Source organism: Prenolepis imparis, unplaced genomic scaffold (assembly GCF_030444845.1).
Source record: "Prenolepis imparis isolate NDT839.2.m4 unplaced genomic scaffold, iyPreImpa1.0 SCAF_162, whole genome shotgun sequence".
Taxonomy (NCBI): Eukaryota; Metazoa; Arthropoda; class Insecta; order Hymenoptera; family Formicidae; genus Prenolepis; species Prenolepis imparis.
The window spans coordinates 43,891-67,597 of record NW_028141320.1 but is presented as its reverse complement, the minus strand read 5'-3'; the positions used below and the strand labels follow the sequence as shown (position 1 = coordinate 67,597).

The following is a 23,707-nucleotide window of genomic DNA, read 5'->3' as shown; positions in this document are numbered from 1 at the left end:
GGAGAGGTTATGGAGGAAGAACGTGGAAGGGGAGGAGAGATTGGAAGAGGAAAGGAAGAAAGAGAGGAAGGAGTGTAAAAAGAATGAGTCGGAGAGCGGAGAAGACAGGAGGGAAGCGGTAAGAGGAGAACGGATAAAAGAAGAGAAATGTGAGAAGAGGAAGGAAGAGAGGGGAGAGAAGAAGAAGACAGAGGAAGAATTGGAAGAGAGCGGACGGAAGATAACAGGGATGAAGCAGTGCATCGGAGGGAAGAGGGGAGAGAGAGAGGACAAAACGGAGGTAGAGGCGTAAGAGTGGAATCGGAGGAAGCAGAAGGTTAAAAGAGTGAAGAGGAGAAAAGGGGGAGGTTTTAAGGGTAAGAGGGCATGGGAAAATGAAGGGGGAAAAGGGAAGGAAGACTGAAAAGGGGGATAGGTAAGGGTGGAGTAGAATGATTGTAAGGTCGCCTAAGGCCAGGATACAGGAGAATGATGTATTTATGTGTGTATTTGTCCGAAGAAGTTTCTGTTTAGATGAGAGATGCAATGGAAGGAGGAAAAGGAAGGGACGCAGAATAGGAGACAAGACAGGGGAAAGTGATGAAGAGGTAGGAAGGTTAGAAAAGGAAGGATAAGAGATAGAGGGAGATGGGAGGTTAGAAAAGAAAAAGTTTATGGGGGGAAAGTGGATAGAGTGTTAGGTAGGGAGTTTGAGATAAAGGGGGTGAAGGAAAGAGAAGGGGAAGTAGGTTCTTGGGTATTGATAGTGGTGACGGGGGAAGAGGAGGATAAAAAAGAGTGGATAGAGAAAGGGTGGGAAATTAGAAGAAAATGGGGATTAGGGATAGATGAAGAGTTAACGATGGGGGAGAGGAGGGAAAGGTGGAGGATAGTGGAAAAGGTAAGAAAGGAGAGGGCAAAAGGAAGATGCGTGGTATGGGATAATGGAAGGGGAGGCTGGTACAAAAGGGAGGAAAGAGGAAAATGTGAGAAGGAAGGGAAGGAAACGGGACACGGAGAGGACAAAACGGAGGTAGAGGCGTAAGAGCGGAATCAGCGGAAGCAGAAGGTTAAAAGGGCGAAGAGGTGAAAGGGAGGAGGTTTTAAAGGTAAGAGGGCATGGGAAAATGAAGGGGGAAAAAGGAAGGAAGACGGGAAAGGGGGGAAGGGAGGGATGGAGTAGAATGATTGTAAGGTCGCCTAAAGCCAGGATACAGGGGAATGATGTATTTATGTGTGGGTTTGTCCGAAGAAGTTTCTGTTTAGATGAGAGATGCAATGGAAGGAGGGAAAGGAAGGGACGCAGGAGAGGGAACTAAACAGGCCGAGGGTGAAAGGACAAAAAGAGATGGGAAGTTGGAAAGGAGGGGCTGGTATAAAAGGGTGGAAAAAGGAAAGGTGAGGAGGAAGGGAAGGAGACGGGACATGGAGAAGACAAAACGGAGGTAGAGGCGTAAGAGCGGAATCGGAGGAAGCAGAAGGTCAAAAGAGAGAAGAGGTGAAAGGGGGGAGATTTTAAGGGATAGGAAGGCATGGGAAAATGAAGGGGGAAAAGGGAAGGAAGACGGGAAAGGGGGGTAGGGAAGGGTGGAGTAGAATGATTATAAGGTCGCCTAAGGCTAGGATACAGGGGAATGATGTATTTATGTGTGTGTTTGTCCGAAGAAGTTTCTGTTTAGATGAGAAATGCAATGGAAGGAGGGAAAGGAAGGGACGCAGGAGAGGAGACAAGACAAAGCAAGGAGAGGCTGAAGATGAAAAGAGAGGAACAGGAGAAATGGGAGAAGGAAGGAGGTAGAGCGGGGAAGAACGAGAATGAGGATAATGGCTATGATATTCTGTGTGAAAGTATTGTATATGATAAGGGAAGAGAGGAGGATGTAAGGGGTTTGGAACTTCCCTAAAAAGCTTCTAGGCAAACCTCTAGGGGAAGCCGAATAAATATGACTATGACTTTGACTATATCAATTATTTATATAATTAAAGAAAGAATATAATGCATTTAAAGATAAATGTCATTTAAATATTTTAAAGAGATAAATTATAAGGATTTAAAAACCACACAAAGGCCGGAGAGAATAAAAGTGTTTCATATATAGATGCAAATATATATATACATATTAATGTGATTTATTATAAAAATCTTGCCAAAGATCTTACCTTCTGAAAGAGGGTTCACCATATGGTAATGAACACTTGCGCCTCCCGCACTTTCGCCAAAGAGAGTCACTCTGTTCGGATCACCGCCAAAAGAAACGATATTCTCCTGCACCCATCGCATGGCTTGCTGCTGATCTTTCAATCCAAGATTGCCCAGACATTCCAGGTCCTCCGAAAAATCGACGTGTTATTACGCATAACACATCTTATTTAAAAATCGATTTCTCTTTGAATTACGAGGCGCATTTTTTAAGTAAGAACCGTTTTGAAATAAAAAAAGATCTTAACAATATAAAACTATAAAAAATAATTTATTATAGCCAAAAAACTTCTACAAGCTTACTTTATTTTTCCACATAATCATCATAAACGCCGTTACTAAGTGGTTCAAGACACAGGCAGCAGACTTTTAAGAAAATGGAATTATGAAGCTGTTGAAATGATATCAAAAATAGGTGGAAGTCAATGATGATTATGTGGAAAAATAAAGTAAGCTTGTAGAAGTTTTTTGGCTAAAATAAATTATTTTTATATGTTAAGATCTTTTTTTTATTTCAAAACGGACCTTACTTTAAAAATGCGCCTCGTATATAAAAGAAATTGTAATAACTTTCTTACTCCTCCTCCCCAATAATTGCGTAAAAACAAACATCATTCATTGTGCATATAATATATTTACATAATTTTAATATAAGAAATTACACATCTCTGCGTGTAAAAAATTAAATTACACAATTAATCTTAGAGTGACAGTAGTCACCTACGTGGTATAAAATTTGAATACACTTATTGTACCAAAGTAAGTCTCTTTTTCAAAATATAAAGTTACATTTTCATTATTTTTATAAAATAATTAAAATTAGTTGATAAAAATAAACGAAAATGAAAACTTTTATGATTATTTTGACAAGAAAAATTTTGATTAGATTTTATCTTATCAGAGGAACATTTTAAAAAATCTTATGTAAGAACTACTTCAACTTCCTTCTCCCAAAAGCCTAACGTAATCTAAGAATGACCCCTATATGTCTTTATATTTTAATTCGTCTGAAAATAGATGACAGATGTCAATCATGCAATCAATAATGTCATTTAATAGCGACTCCTTCAAGGTTAAAGAATAATCAAGATCGAACTTCACCGAAAATTGAGGGTGACGAGGACAAAATCGTGATCCAGCAGAAACTTGGGCCCGGAAAAAATTCGGAATGACCAGCCCCGGTGAGCCATCCGCCACCGTGAAACCAGATCATGACCGGATATCGATGGGCGGTGGATGACGGCGTTTCGAAAGCGCGCTGCGTATAGCCGTTCAGGTAAAGACAGTCCTCGCCGCCGACGATCTCTTCCTGATATGTGTAGCTATTCCGTTGCGTACAAATTTCCGCGTTTTCCACAGCTGCTCGTACTCCGTTCCAGGCGGCCGCGGGTTGAGGCGGCTTCAAAAAAATTAAATTGCGATGATTTTGATTCATCCATGCATGGAAATTGATCTTGCGAAGGCTGGACAAATTAAGCGTTTCAAGGACACGACACTTTGGAAATAAAGAAATTTATCTTGTCTTGAGATCAATAAATTGTCTTGGATACTAAGGTATGAAAGAAGCTAGTAAGAGTCAAGGACAGATATTAGGTGCAATAAAATTCTTTTTAAAATCTTCTATACTTATTTTGAACGTTTCGACTCTTCGATGATCCAAAGAAAGGACCAGAAACTTAAACAATAGGTATAGAGAAATTTAAAAAGAATTGTATTGCTCCTAATATCAGTGCCTGACTTTTACTAGTCCTTTTTATGAAACTGTCTTGAGACACAATATGAAATTGTTGTGTCAGAACGTTCAATTAAATTGTTTGGTTTCTTTAGAATTAGTCAATGTTTTTAGAAGTGGAGACAAAAATATTATTAATAAGAGAGCCGAATTTAACGAAAGTAGGCAAAAATTTAGTAATAGAAAAAATTAAGTAATAAAAATTATTTCGATTATGCTTTAATATTATTAAAATTTTATTCATAAAATTGTACGAATATATAATAAATATATATTACACATTTGTACAAAATAAATATTATAAACATCACGGGAATTGTATATAAAATCTAAAAATTATAGTGTATAAATTTTCTACAAATATAGATGTTTTACTTATATTGCAGAATTGAATATCGAAAATAAATTTAATACGGGCATTTATATTTATTATTATATAATATTTATTATTTAACGAGTCTTATTTGATATGGTATTTATATTTATTATAATATTAAATATTTTATAATACTGTAGTTTTATAATATAGTTTAATGAGATTTCCAATTGTATTTTGCTCTTCCGTTTTTTACGCAAAAATGTTCTGAAAAATGAACCTTATATTTAATATGTAAATGTTCAAGTGTAGAGACAACAAATTTCGCATTGATGCGTCAGCCATTTGTAATGCTGATTAATGTACATGTATATTTTATGTTATTATTCGAAGCGTAGGTAATTTATGCGCGTGCTTATTCTTGTAAGCGACTTATATGAGTAAATTATTCTCGATGAGCAAAATTATGACGATGTTTATGATTAAGGAAACTCGTTTGTCATACTTGTATTTGCTTTTTACAAAATTAAGTTAAAATTATTTTTAATTTAGCCATTTTGATTTATCGAAATAGAAAAAATTTGCAAAAATGTGTAACATTATGTGTAACATTAAAGATCTTTATGTTAAATATTTTAAAATATTAATTGCTATATTTAATACCATTCTTGACATAAAACTCAAGATTTGATCTCGAATCTCAATTCATGATTCAAATATTAACCTGATATTATTTGTGATATTAATTACAATTAAGTATAATGTCTTTATTGAAAAATGTAAAATTTTTCAATACAAAATTTGCAAAAACAAACCACAGAGTGTGTTGGTGAATGACTTTACTCGTGTTTATATAATATATGCATAATAACATCTTTTTTCATTTTTAGAATAAATCGATGATATTACTTACGAAGAATTATGCAATGTGTTTGTGATTATCTCATATTACATAATTGAGAAAAAAAATAATCGACAGCTAAAGACATTTATACTTTTATTTATTAAGTTTCCTATAAAAAATTTAACTGCAAGATTTAATTAGGAAGAATCAATAAGCACATACATTTCTTTATAAACATAATAGTAAATAAAATATAGAACCATGACGTATTAAAACATACATTAAGAATAAAATAAATACTTTAAATTCTCATTTTATTGATATTTATTTATATTTATATTTTTATATATTTATTTTTCATTATATTAGTAAATGAGAAATACATTATACAAATTCGAGTAGAGAAAATTAAGAAATATATATTATACATTGCTAAAAATTTTAAATTAACATTTTATATAATTACATATGACAAATGTTAAAAAAAATTTGTTATATAATAAAATAATAATTAAATTTGATACGTCAACATATTTTAGTTTTATTTCCGCTATTGTTACGGTTTACTTTATATCTAATTGATGATAAATTTCCAAGCTTCTAGAATTCAAAATTAATATCAGATTATATTATCAAAAAAGAAAAGATTGGATATTACGCTCGTATATTGATATAACAATTGATAATAATGTAATGGGCCAACTAAACGAGCAAGTTAATAGTTATTAAAAAGTTATGTTTATTGAAATTCTAACAACAAATTAATATCAGATAATTTTTCTCTCTTTCCCTCTCTCTTTCTCTCTCCTTTTTTCTCTTTTTTTCTCTTATATCCTTATATCAGGTATTATATTAGCATCACTGAATACGCGTGGATGTTACGAAATAAATGATGAATAAAATGCAAGGAGCAATCTTCGTAAGTCGTTAAATGACGAAGGCAATCGACCAGCAGAATATCTAATGGGAGCAAAATATTATTAGCATGATTTCCGTGATGTACTTCGCTTAGATTGAGGATAACATTTCAATGCCTGTCACTTCTATTCAAGTATACAAGATGCACTGCATCTTGCATTATTATCACCTGCAAGAAACTTGATAAGACAATCTTTCGTTTTTCACATCTCATCAGTTATAATTAATCAGTAAAATCGTATTATAATTAATCAGTTGTAATTTACTTCATTATTTTGAGATCGTTAAATTTTCTTACATTTATTAATTAAATACAAGATGAATCTCTTCTGTATATTACATTTTATTTGAAAAAACATAAAATGTAAAAAACAGTAAGAGAGGAAAAAAGAGCTTAATATAAAAATTATTTCAATTGACACAAGCTATCTTATAATAACTCAATTAATCAATTTTTTTTATAATTCTATTTTAAAGAAAAATATGTGTATAAAAAATTAAATATTATTTCAATATTGCGACAAAATATAAAATATACTTGACAATTAGAAATCATAAAAAAATCTATCTAGTTATTAGTAAGTTTTAAAATAATGGCGAGGGAGAATATTTATTGTTGATAAATAATAGCTAATATGGTTATTTAATTATTTATAAATTCTTACATTGCAATAACATGTATTTATTCTATAAGTTTATGCGTAAACCGCATAGAATAGTTTTAGAAACATATTTGAAATATTCTGATTTGAATATACTTTCTTATTTTCTCTTAAAAACACTTTCGAACGATCTTCCAATCGACTCAAATCATATAAACGCTTGCGGTAACATATTTAACTTGCTTCGCAAACACAATAAATTTAATATTAAGTGTCTTTGCACATCTTCTTCAGTATTAATACCTTTTTATATTAATTTTTAGCTTCTCCTATTTATATATTTATCATTTAATTATCTTTTCAATTCCTATCTTCTATTTAATGTGTGTAAAGTGCGACTTACATCATCAAATAATTATGCCATTTGTTAAATAGCACTAATAAAAACATTTTATGTATTTTATTCTATAAAATTTTATTGAATTAACTTTCATTTATTTTATAATAGAGATAAACATATTTTGTAACTTCATTTTGAACAAATTATAATTGTAACTTTTGATATTTATAATTTTATACTTTGAACTTTAATTTTGTATGTTTTGACTTTGCATTTTTATATATATTTTTCTATTATATTTTTCTATTTATATATTTTATATTTATATTTTAATATTATTATATTATACGAGGCACATTTTTAAAGTAAGGTCCGTTTTGCAATAAAAATAAGATCTTAATATATAAAAATAATTTATTATAGCCAAAAAACTTCTACAAGCTTACTTCATTTTACCACATAATCATCATTGACTTCCACCAATTTATCGTTTTAACAGCTACCTGATTCCATTGTCTTAAAACTTAAGAGTTTGCCGCCTGTATCTTAAACCACTTAGGCCCGGTTCTACCAACGTCGGTTAACTTAAACCTCCAGTTAAACTATATCTTTGTCTCTTTTTAGATATGTTCTTAAAAAGAGACAAACATATAATTTAACCGGAGGTTTAAGTTAACTGACGTTGGTAGAACCGGGCCTTAACGCCGTTTTTTAGTTCGCTATTAAGAAATTGAATAGACAACTGTGAGATTTATGGACCAAATATTATGGGTGACAATAAAGTTAGATAATGGTGTCGTTTGTTTAGAGAAGGACAAAGAAAATGTTCATTCAACGAAGAGCGTAGCGGTCGTCCAACAATGATGACAGAAGGTTTACGAAAATCAGCGGTTTACGGTTTCAGAATTGTCTATTCAGTAGCGAACTAAAGAATGAAAAGAAAAGTGAACTAAAGAACGACATTACTAACTGGTTCAAAACACAGGCGGCAGACTTTTACGATAATGGAATTAGGAAGCTGTTGAATTGAAACGATATTAAAAATGCGTGGAAGTCAAAAGTGATTGTGTGGAAAAATAAAGTAAGCTTGTAGAAGTTTTTTGACTATAATAAATTATTTCTATATGTTAAGATCTTTTTTTTATTTCAAAACGGATCTTATTTAAAAAATGCGCCTCGTATTATTATATTTTTATATTATATTATTATTTTATATTATATTTTAACTTTATATTTATATTTTTAGAAAACTTACATATACTGTATTGTATAAATATATAAATAATTATATTTTTAGAAAATTTTTATATGAATCTTTACATTTCTGTATATTAGTTTTATAATATATTAATATTAATAATAAGAGAGAATTATATACACATATATGGAGCACATGCAAAATTACTAATTTATGTATTATGTATAATATTATATAATATGTATTTTAACTATCGATGCAATAATGTTAGCAACAGTCCATAACGTATGCAAAGCTAAACGATGCACGTGCTGTATTTACAACGACAGAACATCACATGAATATAAAGAGACGATAAAAAAAAGTGTCGAAACATTCTATATATTATTGAGACTCTTTTTTTTACAATGAACTCGGGCTCGGAAAAATTTATCATATATTCATCTGATTGCAACATAATTTTTTCCGCGAAAGAAAGACGTAATAATACGCTACGTAGGATATATTATTTAGGATTGATTTAAAAAAGTGCGAAACCACTGCTAAAATTAATTGCGAAGAAAAAAATAACTAACGACGCGTAAATCCGGAGAAGAAATAACTCGATACTTTTATTATTAGGATTATTATTACGTGATCGCGCTACATAAGGCACGTAATTGCAGTGCGAAAGTCCCTGACGCTGCTTTCTGAAGGATTGCGCGATAAATCCATTAGGAATCATTAAGGATACAGCAAGCAAGTTTAGCTAATTAATTCTGCCTCATTCTAATCTTATAATTTTTTAAATTATAAATCATAATCCAGCTAGGTCAGTTCGTACAAGTTTTCGCAATCATTTTTCAATTATGATAAATATTGTTGATTATTTAAGTACTAAATATATATTTAGCATTAGCTTAAAATATTTTTTTAGAGCGAGATAGGTGTCAAACATGTTTTTAATTTGCAATAAACAATTGGATAACTCTTTGATATATATATATTCAAAATAAAAATTCTAACGAATTAATTAATGCTCGCTTAAAAGTAAAGATATAAAAAAATCTTTATTATAGTAAATAGTTAAATATCAAATTGAGTTGGCTATGAGAGCCCGGGCGCAGTTAATCAAGCGCATGCTTATTAGATTGAATATATTTAATATAAAATTACATAGATGATGATAGCGATTACATAATTAATAATAGCAAACGTTTCGGCTCTTTCTTTGAGCCTTTTTCAGCGCATACAATAGATGAAGGTATGAAAATTAAACGGATAAATTAATTGGTGATGTTCAAGCCGCGAGGAACTGTATCATTCCGCAAGAAGTCATGTAAAGTCGACGTTTTTTTCCTTCACTAGGTTGAAAAGCCCAGAAGTTGACAATGAGAAAAATATATTCGTGTTATCGCATCTAGATTGTAACGATACCCCCCGTTACCCGGCCAACCAACGCCGGAGGGCTGCGCCCGGCGACCACCCGCCGGGCAGTGCAGCAGGTGCGATGCGCCACATTTTAAAGCCACACAGAAACACGGCCGTTATCACAGCCGCCCCTCGATATCGTCTCCCACTCCGTATCGCGCCGATCGACGAGACGATCCCGAGAAGAACCGACGTCACCCGAACCACTCCGAAGGGACGTAAGATCGGGCCCCGGGGCCGTATAGAAAGGCCGGCGTCGTTTAAAGAAGATTGATTCCAGTTTCCGATCCGCTCCGGTAAACATTTAGAATACCTCGACCAGATCCCGAACTCGTAACTAGCGAATACCGAGAAAGGTAGGGAGTACCCAGCCTCCGACGGGAGTTCCCGTCCAGATTCGCACAGCTACTTCCCCGCTCACACCGTCGGACCACGACCGCGGGGATCGGGAGTACCCGGTCTCCATTGGGAAGTTCCCAATTATCGGAGGCGTCCGTCTTCCGTCTAACCTTAGCCCCGGCATTGCATAACGGAGGTGGGGAGTTCCCCGCCTTTGACGGGAGTTCTCGTCGCCGGGGACCATCCACGGGACCCCATCCTCCGCGAAATAATCAATTCCAAGGAACCCGCGAATAAGACCGTACGCGGCGTTTCGATATATCGAACGCTCGCCCGAGAGAGGCCGGATAGAAAACGCGCGTACCGTCACCACGCGCTCTCTACCCCACCGTGCCCCGCCGATCGCGCCGTCACCGCTAGCGCGAAAATTAACACCGATACCGAGACGTTTAATGGTCTGGTCCTTTAAATCATATCAACACGCATCCCGGGTTATTAAACACGCACGTACAACAACTCGACCGAGTCGCTATACGAACATTTATATCTGCACTCTACCAAACATTTATACCACCATTTAGCGAGTAATTAACTGCACACTCACGGCAGCGTTTACATACACATTGATACATACATACACACCCATGTAAAAACACACTCTACACCAAATAAAATTATATTCTTTTATTGCGAACTAACTGGTCTTGTGTTCTGAGAGAGAGAGCCCTTCCCGAATCCTGTGATTCCGACTGAGCGATCTCGGCCGTATCGGGAAAACGGTACGTTACAAGATGAAATATTTCTTTTTTATAGAGTGAAGCTTGATGTGAATGTTACATTTTAATTCAAAACAAATCTAATTAACTCACAAATGTGAAGATCTCATAATTATCTAGCGTCGCAACTAGAGGACGGAGGTATAGCATTAGATAATACAGCAGAACGATCGTGTTAACATTGTAAGGCGGGTGGTTGAACTAATCTCAACAATAGACAAATTATATAAGTCAGCTAAATAATGGAAATAAAGTCAAGTAAAGGTTAGATGTGTGAAAAAGTGAGCCCGTTGAAAACAAAAAACAAAGAATAATAAACATACGAAGGAATCTCTCTGTGAGTAATTATAGATAAATATTAAATTAAATAGATTAACGTTACAATTTTTTTTTAAACATAAAGGACTAATAACCAATAAAGTTTATTTATGTTTGTCGCAGGCGCGATCGTGTATTTTATCTCACGCAAAGGAATGTTGGATCCGCCCAGCGCTGAGCGAGGAGTCTGTGTGACGTGAATCCGCAGATTCACTGAAGGACTTGCAGAAGCACAAAAAATAGAATATTGCTTCGGTGTGTTAGATAAACAACTTTATATTCTTAATATCAACCCTTTAATGTTTTATACCAAGTTTAACAGATGGTGATTGTCCGGCGCGAGAGCTGCAGTAAGATCCGATTGCCAATTGAGATAATCGCAATTAGCTGACGGGGATCTTAACTTGTAAACTGAGGTGAACGCGTCGTGAACGCCTAAATCGATTGCTTGGCGGGCGGTAGCAGGCGCAAGACTAACTGGAATATACGACCGACAGTACGAAGTTTATAGAAGCACAATAAATGAAATGATCTGATTGGCTCGTCGAAATCACGAGATTTCGGAAAAAGCAGATTACGGCATGTAAGGCCGTCGGTGAACGCGAGCGAGACTAACAAAAAATGTAAATAGAGCGGCGCGCGGTGATCGCGTGAGGAACGTGAAATTCTCACATTCCTTAAATTTATTAAAATAGAATAGAATCTCTGTTAAAGCGAAGCGAATGTGAATACGCAATTAAGCGACACAATGATCTGAGTTACACGAGTTTATTTCGGAACAGAAAATCTTATTAAACACAAGAGATTATCACAGACTTGAAAAATTAGCGAACAAAGGATTTCGCGATAACGAAGCGCAGCTGATCGAGAGACGTGTAAACGCACGAAAAGTCGGTCGATTACTGTGTGGTATATAAGAATATGTCAAGGTCTCGAAAAATGTTTTCATTTCGAACAGCTGTTTAATAAGGCCGCGATGGGCGGCGAGGCGCGGGGAAAGACGCGCGAAACAGAAAAAAAACGTAAACATGCTCGGCGATAATCCGAGTCGTTGCACTGCTTTCGCGAGAATCGTTTAAAGAGACAAATAATCCGAAAATAGATGAAATCGAGAATATTAAATAGAAATAACGAAAATGAAATATCAAATTAAATGAGTTAATTTTAACATTACCGCCCGCCTCAGGGGCTGGACGCCGCTGAAGTAATGAAACTATAATGAATGATAAGAAATGGATGAAAATGACTACAATATTGTACGTGATAATGAGTAATGAACAGAAGTTAAATGATTTAAGCAGTACGCAGTGAGATGGTAAACGACGCAACGTGAATTTAAACAGATTGAACAGTTTGACAGAAAGTGAAGACGCATTGAAAGTCGTGACGACAATTACACGCATAATTGTTACGAGTTGATCGGGAGCGGACACAATTTAACGATGGGTCTTTTGAACTCCGACGTGGCAGTACGGACGGATACAACCCGAATTAGGCCGTCTGTACTGCCACGTCTGTACTGCCTGCCCGGATGTACAGCAGTGACTCGCGCTAACGGCCATTTCGACGGTGGGTATCGCTCATCGAGAATTAGTACGAGAGACCCGATTGCAATTGAATTGGCTGACTGCTGCCACTTATTTCGAACTTGAAAGCGCTGCAGATACTCGGTGGACCAGCGATTCCAAAATCGTTCGAGCATGTGGCGGAGAAGTTGCCACCGTGAAAGGCGAGAGATCGGCGTTTCGGTTAGCGACGGTTCCGGAAGAACTATGAGAGATTCGCCAACGAGAAAATGCGCGGGAGTCAATGCGATGACGTCGGCGGGATCGTCCGAAAGCGAGCAAAACGGTCGTGAATTCAAGACAGCTTCTATTTGAATGAGCAACGTACTGAACTCTTCGTACGTGAGCACTGAGTCACCGATAACGCGTCGAAGGTGAAATTTAGTGGATTTTACCGCGGCCTCCCATTTACCACCGAAATGTGGAGCGGAGGGAGGATTGAATTTCCACGTGGTATCGTCGGCGGCTAGAAGATGAGAAAGGTGGGCGACTTCTCGAGAAGCGGAATTAAATAGACGGCGAAGTTCGGTATCGGCGCCGACGAGATTAGTGCCGCAATCGCTCGTGATCGAGCTGCATCGACCGCGTCTGCTGATGAATCGTCGGTAAGCTGCGATGAATCCTTGCGTCGAGTAGTCCGTGGCGAGCTCTAGATGGACAGCTGATGTGGCGAAGCAGATGAAGACGATAAGGTACCCCTTATAGGTGCGAGAAGCGCGTCCACTCCAAGTTTTAAGCGTGAACGGACCGGCGTAATCCACCCCGGAGTTGAAGAAAGGGCGCATTGGTGTCACGCGAGACGTCGGTAATGATCCCATCATTTGGCTGGCGGTGGCGGCGCGATGTCGAGTGCATCGAACGCACCGGCGGATGAAAGCGCTGACCGGGGCTCAACCACCGATGATCCAGTATTGCTGTCTCATCGTAGCTAAAACGATCTGAACTCCACCATGGAGAGTCCGTTGATAGATGTCTGAAATTACAAGGCGTGAGAAAGGAGAGTCGCGAGGCAAGATAGCTGGATGCTTGATTTCAGAATCGAGTAATGCGTTTTTCAAACGTCCGCCGACGCGAAGAATGCCTTCCGAGTCGACGAATGGCGACAGTTTGAGTAGAGGATGAGTGCGAGGAAGAGCAGTTGGTTGAGCGCAGATCTCCAGTTCTCGGCCAAAATAGGCCTTCTGCGTTTCCTTTAGCCAGAATGTCCGTGCGTTGCGGATCTCGTCGCTGGTCAGTCCTGTGGAGGCTGGTGTGGGGTCACCCTTGAAGAGGAGCGTGGCGCGCATGATCCAGGCCGTGATACGCAGCAGGCGATTAAGCTGTGAAAATCGATTAAGTAAGTCCCAGTGAGGAGGTGGTGTTCTTACCATCGACACGTGGACAGGAGGTTGAGACCGCTCTTCGAGATCGATTGAAGAGTCAATTGGAGGAGCATCTGAAGGCCACCCAATTGAGGGACCTTGGAGCCAAAAAAGATGGGCCGTGCCACCAGAGATGGTGATGACGGAGTTGACGTAGTGAGAGGCCTCGAGACAAGCAGTCAGCTGGATTGTCGACTCCAGCAACGTGATGCCACCGTGCGTCGGGAACTAGCTCCTGAATGGCGGCCACTCGATTGGAAACGAATTCTTTCCATTTGGATGGATGACCTCTGATCCATGCGAGGGTGACACTCGAGTCGGTCCACAGATGTACAGGAACGTGCTGGTATTCGAGAATATCTTGAACTCGGGCAACCAAACGAGCGAGCAAGATGGCGGCTGAGAGTTCCAATCTGGGAATTGTCTGCCGTTTGACGGGAGCTACTTTACTCTTGGCTGCGAGGAGTGTGACCTTGGCGTCGGAGTAATTAGAGAAGGTTCGAATATATAGAACCGCTCCAAGTGCATCTTGCGAGGCGTCGGAGAATCCATGAAATTCGATGCCTCGTGCTGATGAAGATATTCCTATCCAGCGTGGTATTGCGAGTTCGGAAACGTCCTTCAAATTATCGTCAAAGTTGATCCAGGCGTTGGCGAGATATGACGGTAATGGATCATCCCATCCGATATTCGATTTCCAGAGGCGTTGAATGAAGATTTTGCCGACTATGGTTACTGGAGCGAGCCATCCGAGAGGATCAAATAATTGAGCTACACGAGACAAGGCAGATCGTTTGGTGAGAGTGAGTGAGGACGTAATCTGACTCACGTGAAATTTGAAGGCGTCGTTCGCAGGATGCCAAGCGATGCCGAGAGTGCGAGCTTCGGTTGGAAGTTCTCGAGAGGTTGGGGTCTCAGAGGTCATGGAGAGGCTAGTCAGGATGGACTCTTCATTTGACGCCCATTTTTGTAAGTGAAAGCCGCCCGCCGTGAGAAGTCGTATTAACTGATCTGCTTTCTTTTGAGCCTGGTAGAGAATCAGCACCAGAGAGGACGTCGTCCACGTAAGTTTCCCTCCGTAGTATCGCGGCTGCTTGCGGATAGTTGTGCTCTTCGTCGGAGGCGAGCTGTTGAAGAACACGAAGAGCAAGGTACGGAGCACACGTGAGGCCATACGTGACAGTGCAAAGCTCAAATTCCTGAGGGGCTCCGACGGTACCCCAGAGAATTCGTTGATAATGGCGGTCCTCGGGATGCATCACAATCTGCCGATACATTTTCTCAATGTCGGCAGCGAATACGAAGTGGTGAGTTCGCCAGCGTAAGAAAACTGCGTCGAGATCTTGCTGCAGTTTCGGTCCCTAGTGTAGACAGTTGAGTGAAACGCCGGTAGTAGTGCGCGATGAGCCATTGAATACCACTCGTAACTTCGTCGTGGTACTGGATTCACGAAGAACACCGTGATGCGGAAGGTAGACTGCCGTGAGATGAGCTGAAGAATCGGCAATACGTTGCATATGTTTTAACTCCTCATATTCAGTCATGAACTTGACGTAGAGGTCACCGAACGATGAATCTCGTTGTAGTCGTTGACGGACTCGCTCGAGCGATCGAAGAGCTGATGACCTTGACTTTCCTAGTGGTTGATGATTAGACCGGAATGGCAGACGAACGACGTACCTTCCTGAAGGATTTCGAGAGTGTGTTTCGCGGAAGTGCGTCTCGCATTCAACTTCATCAGGAAGAAGATGACTGAATGATGAAGAGGTGACTTCTTCTTGGAGCCAGAATTTCTGCAGCTCATCGTGCAGATTAGTGCCCTTGGTGAATCGGACGGTGTATGAGACTGGACGAGAAGTGGAGATTACCGAACTGGTAGGTCCGGAAACGATCCAACCGAAGACTGTCTCTTGAGCAACTGGAGCGTTTGGAGGTCCTTGAAGAACAGAGCCGCGCAGGAGAGAGCCATAAACGTCTGCGCCTAGAATTAGATCAATGCCGCGTGGCACCGCGAATTCTGGATCGGCTAATGGTAGATCAGCGAGATGCGTCCAAGAAGTCACTACAGCTTGATCAGGAACTTGCCCAGTGACTCGAGGCAGGACGAAAGCAGAGACGTTGATTTCGACCGCTGGATCAATGCGCGATCGAAGGAGTAATGAGACGATGCCGCGAGTGGAGCCGACGTGCTGTTCGCCAACGGTGAGGATAGGTAGTGACCACGCGCGACCACGAGGAAGTCGAAGTAGTTGCACCAATGACTCTCGAATCAACGATACTTCTGATCCTTGGTCAAGTAGTGCTCTGACCTTGAAATGCTCACCATGGTCAGTGACTAGAGTCATGCAGGCAGTTGCCAGCAATACGTGAGAACGCTCGAATGGTACAGCGGCGTGATGAGACCGAATAACAGGCGCTGTAGAAGATCCAGAGGATGCTGCGCTAGATGTTGCTGAAGTAATTGAGGAAGTCGCTGCGACTGGAGCTGACGCGACGTCGCTATGGAGAAGCGTGTGGTGCTGTCCCTTGCAGTGCCTGCATCTCTTCAAGGTGCGACATTCACTTAGCCGATGTGTTCCGAGGCAGTTGAAACACAGATGCTTCTGGTTAACAAATTCTTGGCGTTCGCTAAGAGATTTAGCAGCGAATTCTGAGCATGAAGAGATGTAGTGTGCTGCGCTGCAGAACGAGCACTTCGTGTTGCCGACGACAGCAGCATGCGCACGAGCGGCGGGTTTGCTTTTCGGAGGCACTTTCGAGGCAGCGTTGGTGGATTTTGAAGAGCGAGATTGCACGGTCTCTAATGCCCGAATGCGACCTTCGAGGAAGGTTTCAAGATCCTTGAAGGTGGCGAGGTCGGTGGACGTTCCCTGTTCGAGCTCCCAAGCCTCCAATGTTTGCGAGTCGAGACGCCGAGCGACGAGATAGACGATGAGGATATCCCAATGGTCGGTAGGCGCACCGAGAGATTGTAAAGCGCCGAGAGATTCCTTGACTGTTGATAATAGCACTTTGAGGTCCGAACAAGACTTTTGCGTAAGCTGCTTCAAATCGAAGATGCGATCGAGATAGGTGGTGACGAGGATGCGGCGATTCTCATACCGAGACGTGAGCGCTTCCCACGCGTGCGAGAAGTTTTCTTCTGTCACCGGAATATTGGCGATATACCGAGCAGCTTCGCCGGTGGTTTGCGACTTCAAATAATGTAATTTTTCGACGCTCGGTATGTCGCGATTCGATCCGACCATAGAATGGAATAGGTCGCGAAATGAAGGCCACTCATGGTAATCGCCAGAGAATTTTGGCAAGTTGATTTTTGGCAGCGCGCGACATGATCCTGACGCACTCTTCCCGTGAAAAGATTCGTTTCTTCGTCACGTATCGGAAGGAGCGGTTCGCGGTCATGCATCAGACTGGCTTTTCCGTCGTGGAACGCTTCTTCACACGTAGAGTAAAGATCGTCAGTGATATATGCATGCTTACGCATTTCTTCAGTAAGACTGCTGATGATCTTGTCGTGATTTAGTTGGAATTTCTCCCAATTAGACTCGAGAGATTGAAGACGAGCATCAATAGCGAATCGATTGAATTTCTCGGGCCCCAGTTTTTTGGCGTTCACGTAAGCGCGGGAAATCAGGCCGAAGAGATGTTGTTGCTTTTCGATGACTGCTCCGAATGTTGTCATCTTGAGTATGAAAAAGGTCACGAGCACTTGTTGTTGAAATTAAATTGTTAACGGTCACTTAGAACAATGTATTATAATATGTTTCACAATGCGATGCAATGTGATCGAGATAGCACTTCACGATGATGCAATATAGAACACTGCAATATAGAACACTGACACTCACAGAGATAGAGAAAATGTCATGCTAACGCGAGACACACGAGAGAATACTGCCGAGTGTTCCAGAATGTTCGCGAAATCGAAGTAGAAACATCCGGCTCGAAGGACCAAATTAAATGTTAAAGCGAAGCGAATGTGAATACGCAATTAAGCGACACAATGATCTGAGTTACACGAGTTTATTTCGGAACAGAAAATCTTATTAAACACAAGAGATTATCACAGACTTGAAAAATTAGCGAACAAAGGATTTCGCGATAACGAAGCGCAGCTGATCGAGAGACGTGTAAACGCACGAAAAGTCGGTCGATTACTGTGTGGTATATAAGAATATGTCAAGGTCTCGAAAAATGTTTTCATTTCGAACAGCTGTTTAATAAGGCCGCGATGGGCGGCGAGGCGCGGGGAAAGACGCGCGAAACAGAAAAAAACGTAAACATGCTCGGCGATAATCCGAGTCGTTGCACTGCTTTCGCGAGAATCGTTTAAAGAGACAAATAATCCGAAAATAGATGAAATCGAGAATATTAAATAGAAATGACGAAAATGAAATATCAAATTAAATGAGTTAGTTATTTTAACAATCTCGAACAATGTTAAAATAAAATTAAATAAAAGATAATAGATGAAAATGATTTAAATTTTGGGCAGTCTGTTAATTACGGTAACATAAGAATCTGGCAAGAGTTCAGTATCTGTATGTGAATTTAAACTGTTCTTTTGTCTCTTAATATGTAGCATTTCGGAGACAAGTCATTTTTCAAAGATAGGTTCCCTGTCTAGGTCGCCTTACAATGTTAACACGATCGTTCTGCTGTATGTTATCTAATGCTATACCTCCGTCCTCTAGTTGCGACGCTAGATAATAATGAGATCTACACATTTGTGAGTTAATTGGATTTGTTTTGAATTAAAATGTAACATTCACATCAAATTTGTTCTATAAAAAAGAAATATTTCATATAGATGCGATAACACGAATATATTTTTCTCATTATCAACTTCTGGGCTTTTCAACCTAGTGAAGGAAAAAACGTCGACTTTACATGACTTCTTGCGGAATGATACAGTTCCTCGCGGCTTGAACATCACCAATTAATTTATCCGTTTAATTTTCATACCTTCATCTATTGTATGCGCTGAAGAAGGCTCAAAGAAAGAGCCGAAACGTTCGCTATTATTAATTATGTAATCGCTATCATCATCTATGTAATTTTATATTAAATATATTCAATCTAATAAGCATGCGCTTGATTAACTGCGCCCGGGCTCTCATAGCCAACTCAATTTGAGATTTAACTATTTATTAAAACTTAGCAGAGCCGTAACGATTGTTTTTAATTTAATTCAATCTTGTCATTTTATTCTTTATTATAGATTTACATTCCTAAATTTAAATCTTAATTACTTTAAAGCTATTTTTATCGCACTGTTTAATATCTCGATTCGTTTTCAAAAAAGATTCGCAGAATTTAGAAATTAATGGGAACTAGAAAGTTTATAATTTTTTTTGATTGACTATTTCAGAATTATTCTACCCATTTTGTTAAGATCTAATTGCCTAAAATAAACAAAATAATCTTATCTTAAATCTGAGATCTCCGATCGAAGGTGCAGCATAGGGAATTCCCAGGAATGCATGAATGTCTCTTCCGAGTCTTATACGCATTGTTGCACCTATCAACGTGCCATTTCGCACTGTTGCTATTGATAGACTATAGACGATATATGCATTAAGTATAAAAAGATAAATGAAGCCTAATTGGATTAGTATGTTATCTCGGACTTTCCACATTTTTTTCGAAACTCCTGAAGTATCTGAAGTTCAGCTTCCGATCGTCGAGAGATTTTATAAAGAACCTGTCAACAATATTGTTAAAAATATGTAATATATAAATTTTATATAAGTTTAATATATGAATTACAGTTATAAATTACAATATATTATATAAAACGCGATACATGCATAAAATAAATATTTCATTACAAAGATATGTGTAAACGAATATCAGTATTTGTAGACTGTAACAAGAAGAGATAAAGAGAGAAATGCCTGAATTAAATTTTGAAATAAATAATAAATTTATTATATCTATAATTATATCTAGAATCTATAATATAGATTTTTATCACATTAATTTTTGCAAATATTCCTGTTAAAATAACAATATAATAATTAAACTGTTATTATATTTTAATTAACTATAGTTATTTATATTATATATGTATATATTTATATATAATACAAAAATATATATACGTAATATCTGTTTGAATACATCTAAATAATATCTGTTTGAATACATCTAAATATTTAAATAGAAATATTTAACAATTTACCTCTATATAATAAAAGTTACGGCTATATAGAACGAACGATTTGACTATCATTATCAAGAGAGATCATTAACAATAATGAGAAGAAAAAGATAATATTTATATTGAGTTTAATTTATGACCGACATAATTATAGAGAAAGTGAATTTATTCGTATGTCTATATTGCATCATCAAATGATCAATGATTTTCAGTATCTATACGATTCGATGAGCCGCGATTAAGCAAACCACAACACATGCTAGAGAAACTGGTTTTACAGGGAAAATGTAAAATAGATTCAAGATCATTGATACATAAGTGACGAGTTACGAAATAAACAAGAATGTACTCTTAATTACTAGTATAATTAATTAAAAAATAACTAGTAGATGTATAATTCATGGAATTTATAGAGTAGAAAAATTTAAAATAATTAGTTAAAAAATTAATAATATTTATTGACACTCCATCAAGATCGGAAGTGCAAGAGGAGAATTATATGAGCTATGCGATAGTTCAATTATTCATACTCACGGGGGCGGATTCATCGCACAGTCATCGCAGTCACATCAAATGTACCTACATAAGTGGGCTACGATGCTCGACGTATCAATCTTGTACATAGATTACAGTTTAGCCCCGCAAGCTCCCTATCCACGCGCCCTTGAAGAAGTTGTGTATTCTTACGCATGGGCGTTAAAGCATGCAACATTACCCGGAAGTACAACGAAAAAAGTGATATTTGTCGGTAAGTGTTATCTTCGATATGCCTATATAATGTATTTAATAGCAGATTTGATTATTCGATACGGTAAATACTTGGGAATTTTAATGATTTATTTTTTGACAGGTGATTCCGCAGGTGGTATCTTAAATTTGGAAGCCACCTTAAAATGCCTGCAGTTAAATATAAGGAAACCGGATGGTGTTTTTATGGCTAATTCACCGGTGATCATCGACTTTATTCCGTCGCTATCCCATGTGCTTTTCCTCACCGATCCGTTCTTATTGCTCGGAATTATAATACGAATCTTAAAGACTTACGTGGGGCCTGATAATGAAAAACTTACAAGGTAAAACTTCAGTTAAAATTATTATTATAATCTTTTTTCAATCAAAGTATTTTTTTATATGATGAAAATCGAAGTATGATGAAAAATGTTTTATTAAAAAAATATAACGAAGATCAATCGTTTCTATACTCTCTGATGTATCGCATATATATATTTTATTGTGAAAACGTTGTACAATTCACATAAATACAATTTATTCCGCAGGAAACATGAAAATGAAGAATGGACCAAATTCGATACAGAGTTTTCTGCGGAAATGAATAACAATGACAACGCGAGAAAATTAGTATCTTCCATCTGATTCGACATTAAATTCTGTCAATTTAAGAGAAGTCGATGGTATATATATACAAATCAATTACATACATATCCCTATAATAAATAAATAAATAAATAAATATATATATATATAAGATTTGTTTATATCTACTTCGCTTTTAAGAAGATTTCCTAATGCAATAATTACTATAAAGATCCAAAAGTGCAAGTTCAGTGCCGAGAATATATTACAAATTTTTAAATATATACAGAATATTCAGCTTCGCTTTAGTTTTGTCTATTTCGCCTATAAGGAAAAAAATGCAGTGTCAACAGAAATGATAATATTTTAGGACAAAGTAACAATTCTCTGTTTGGATGGTTCCTCAATCGAAGAAACAACAGAAATGTTAGGCAGCTTGATACAAAGAATGCGAAAACTCCTTCGGAGGAATTTATATTTACAATACCGAAGGATCCGCTCATGAATGTTTATCTTGCATCAAACAATGTGTTAGTCCATTTTCCGCCCATGAAGATAATGGTACGTGATTTTGACGATGCAAAATGTGATGCGTTCTGTTCGCTATTGAGATTGAATATTTCGGAACATCTCATACATATAATACATTTGTTTTTAGACAACACAGTTTGATCCTTGTCTCAATGATTGCGTCATGTTTGCGAGAAAGCTTCGATCTCTCGGCAACAAATTTACGCTGGATATATTGCCGGATCTGCCGCACGGATTTTTAAATTTAATAAATGTAAAACTCTTTTTGTGTGTCTCTCTTTATGTGAGTAAATCATCACACAGTACATCCACATTATTTCATTTTATTTTTGTCATTTTTAGGTTTCGAAAGAAGCAAATGGAGGGCGTGAAACTCTCTGCTAGAAGAATAAAAGAGTCGCTAGAGCTATAACTGTGTAATATGAGAAAATATTTTCTATTAAGACATGTATATTAATATCATATATGTATATCATACAATTAATATCATTAATATCATTAATATCATATATATTAATATAAAATAAACGTTCTTTAATATCGCATTTATACAGCGAATATAATTATCTCTAGATGCAATCAAGTATTTACGATATCATTTTCAACGACTTAACTATTGATAATGTTTTATGGTTTACATATATTATATTAATTTATTTATATGTTAAACAGGAAAAAGAGATTTTTTTAATACTCACAAATAATATATGATTGCATTTATTAATATTAGCAAAAGATAGCTTAAATATATTTTTTATAAACAAATAATTTTATATATATTTTAACAATAATAGTAGTAAGCATAACGTGAAAGATCGAAATAGTTTGGAAGATACCTAATGTATCTTGATAAATTATCACGTTAAAATAAAATATTTTTGCATTCTTCTTTCTTGTTTATTTATTAATATTTAATTTGTGACGCCGATTAATTGTTTTCGTCACTATAAGTCACGAGTTGCACTCTTAAGGAAATATTATATATAGCATTAGACTTTGGAAATATTAATTTTATTTCATAAATTTTCTTGAATTTTCTCAAATGTTTGTAATTTTAAAATACTGCGAAGATTTTTGAAATTTTGAGATATAATAAATGACAAAGTTATTTATGACCTGCAATATTCAGATTGAAAAACTCTCAATCTTCAAAGGTAGACAAAGGAGAAACCTAGACAAAAGAATGCCTGGAATGCAACCATAGTTTCACCACTACTTTTTTTTTTACCTGTTGCACGTCCCAGATCTGGCCGCAGGTACGTCGGAGATAAAAGTTGTATTATACTAAGAGTTTGGGGTAGTGTGAGAATGAAAATACCGTTAACCATAGCGAATTGACCACGCAGAGCAAAGCAATTTGTTGGCTGACTTATAGAGAAAATATAAGAAAATTGTAATATTGTGAAAATTAAACTTTAGGCGAAAATTTTCATCAAAATTATACAACACGCAACTAATGCTCATAAGTCAAATTAATATCTTGATCATAAATTGCAAATAATTAATACAAAATATTTTTAAACTATTTAAACGGATGGTTAGGTTTGTCGCAAGGTTTTGCTATTATGGATAAAACTATGAATATTTTTTTCTTTGCGTTATATCTCTATGCAAAAAAAAAAACTTTAAAATAATGTAATACAATTTTTAATAAAACGCGTGTGCTTCTTTTGGAATTATATTTTTAAAACCTTTGATATCAAATTTTTAAAAAATATTAAACCGCTCGATTTTAATTTTATTTATTGTACAAATATAACATATATCTATTTATAGTTTAATTATGACTTGGTGTGTT

The 23,707-nt window shown here is 37.0% G+C and overlaps 2 pseudogenes across 1 annotated transcript in view; one reads left to right on the top strand and one right to left on the bottom strand.

Annotated features, from left to right (window-relative positions):
• LOC145947846 (cholinesterase-like) overlaps positions 1-19,540 on the bottom strand; it is a 28,692-nt pseudogene extending 9,152 nt beyond the window's left edge. Inside the window, exons 1-3 of the transcript XR_014427248.1 lie at positions 19,334-19,540; positions 3,271-3,581; positions 2,140-2,323 (exon numbers count right to left, since the gene is read on the bottom strand). The product of XR_014427248.1 is annotated as a cholinesterase-like (transcript). The remainder of the gene's footprint in view (positions 1-2,139; positions 2,324-3,270; positions 3,582-19,333) is intronic.
• Positions 19,541-20,320: 780 nt separating this feature from the next.
• On the top strand, positions 20,321-22,321 carry LOC145947845 (hormone-sensitive lipase-like; annotated as a pseudogene).
• The last annotated feature ends 1,386 nt before the right edge of the window (positions 22,322-23,707 follow it).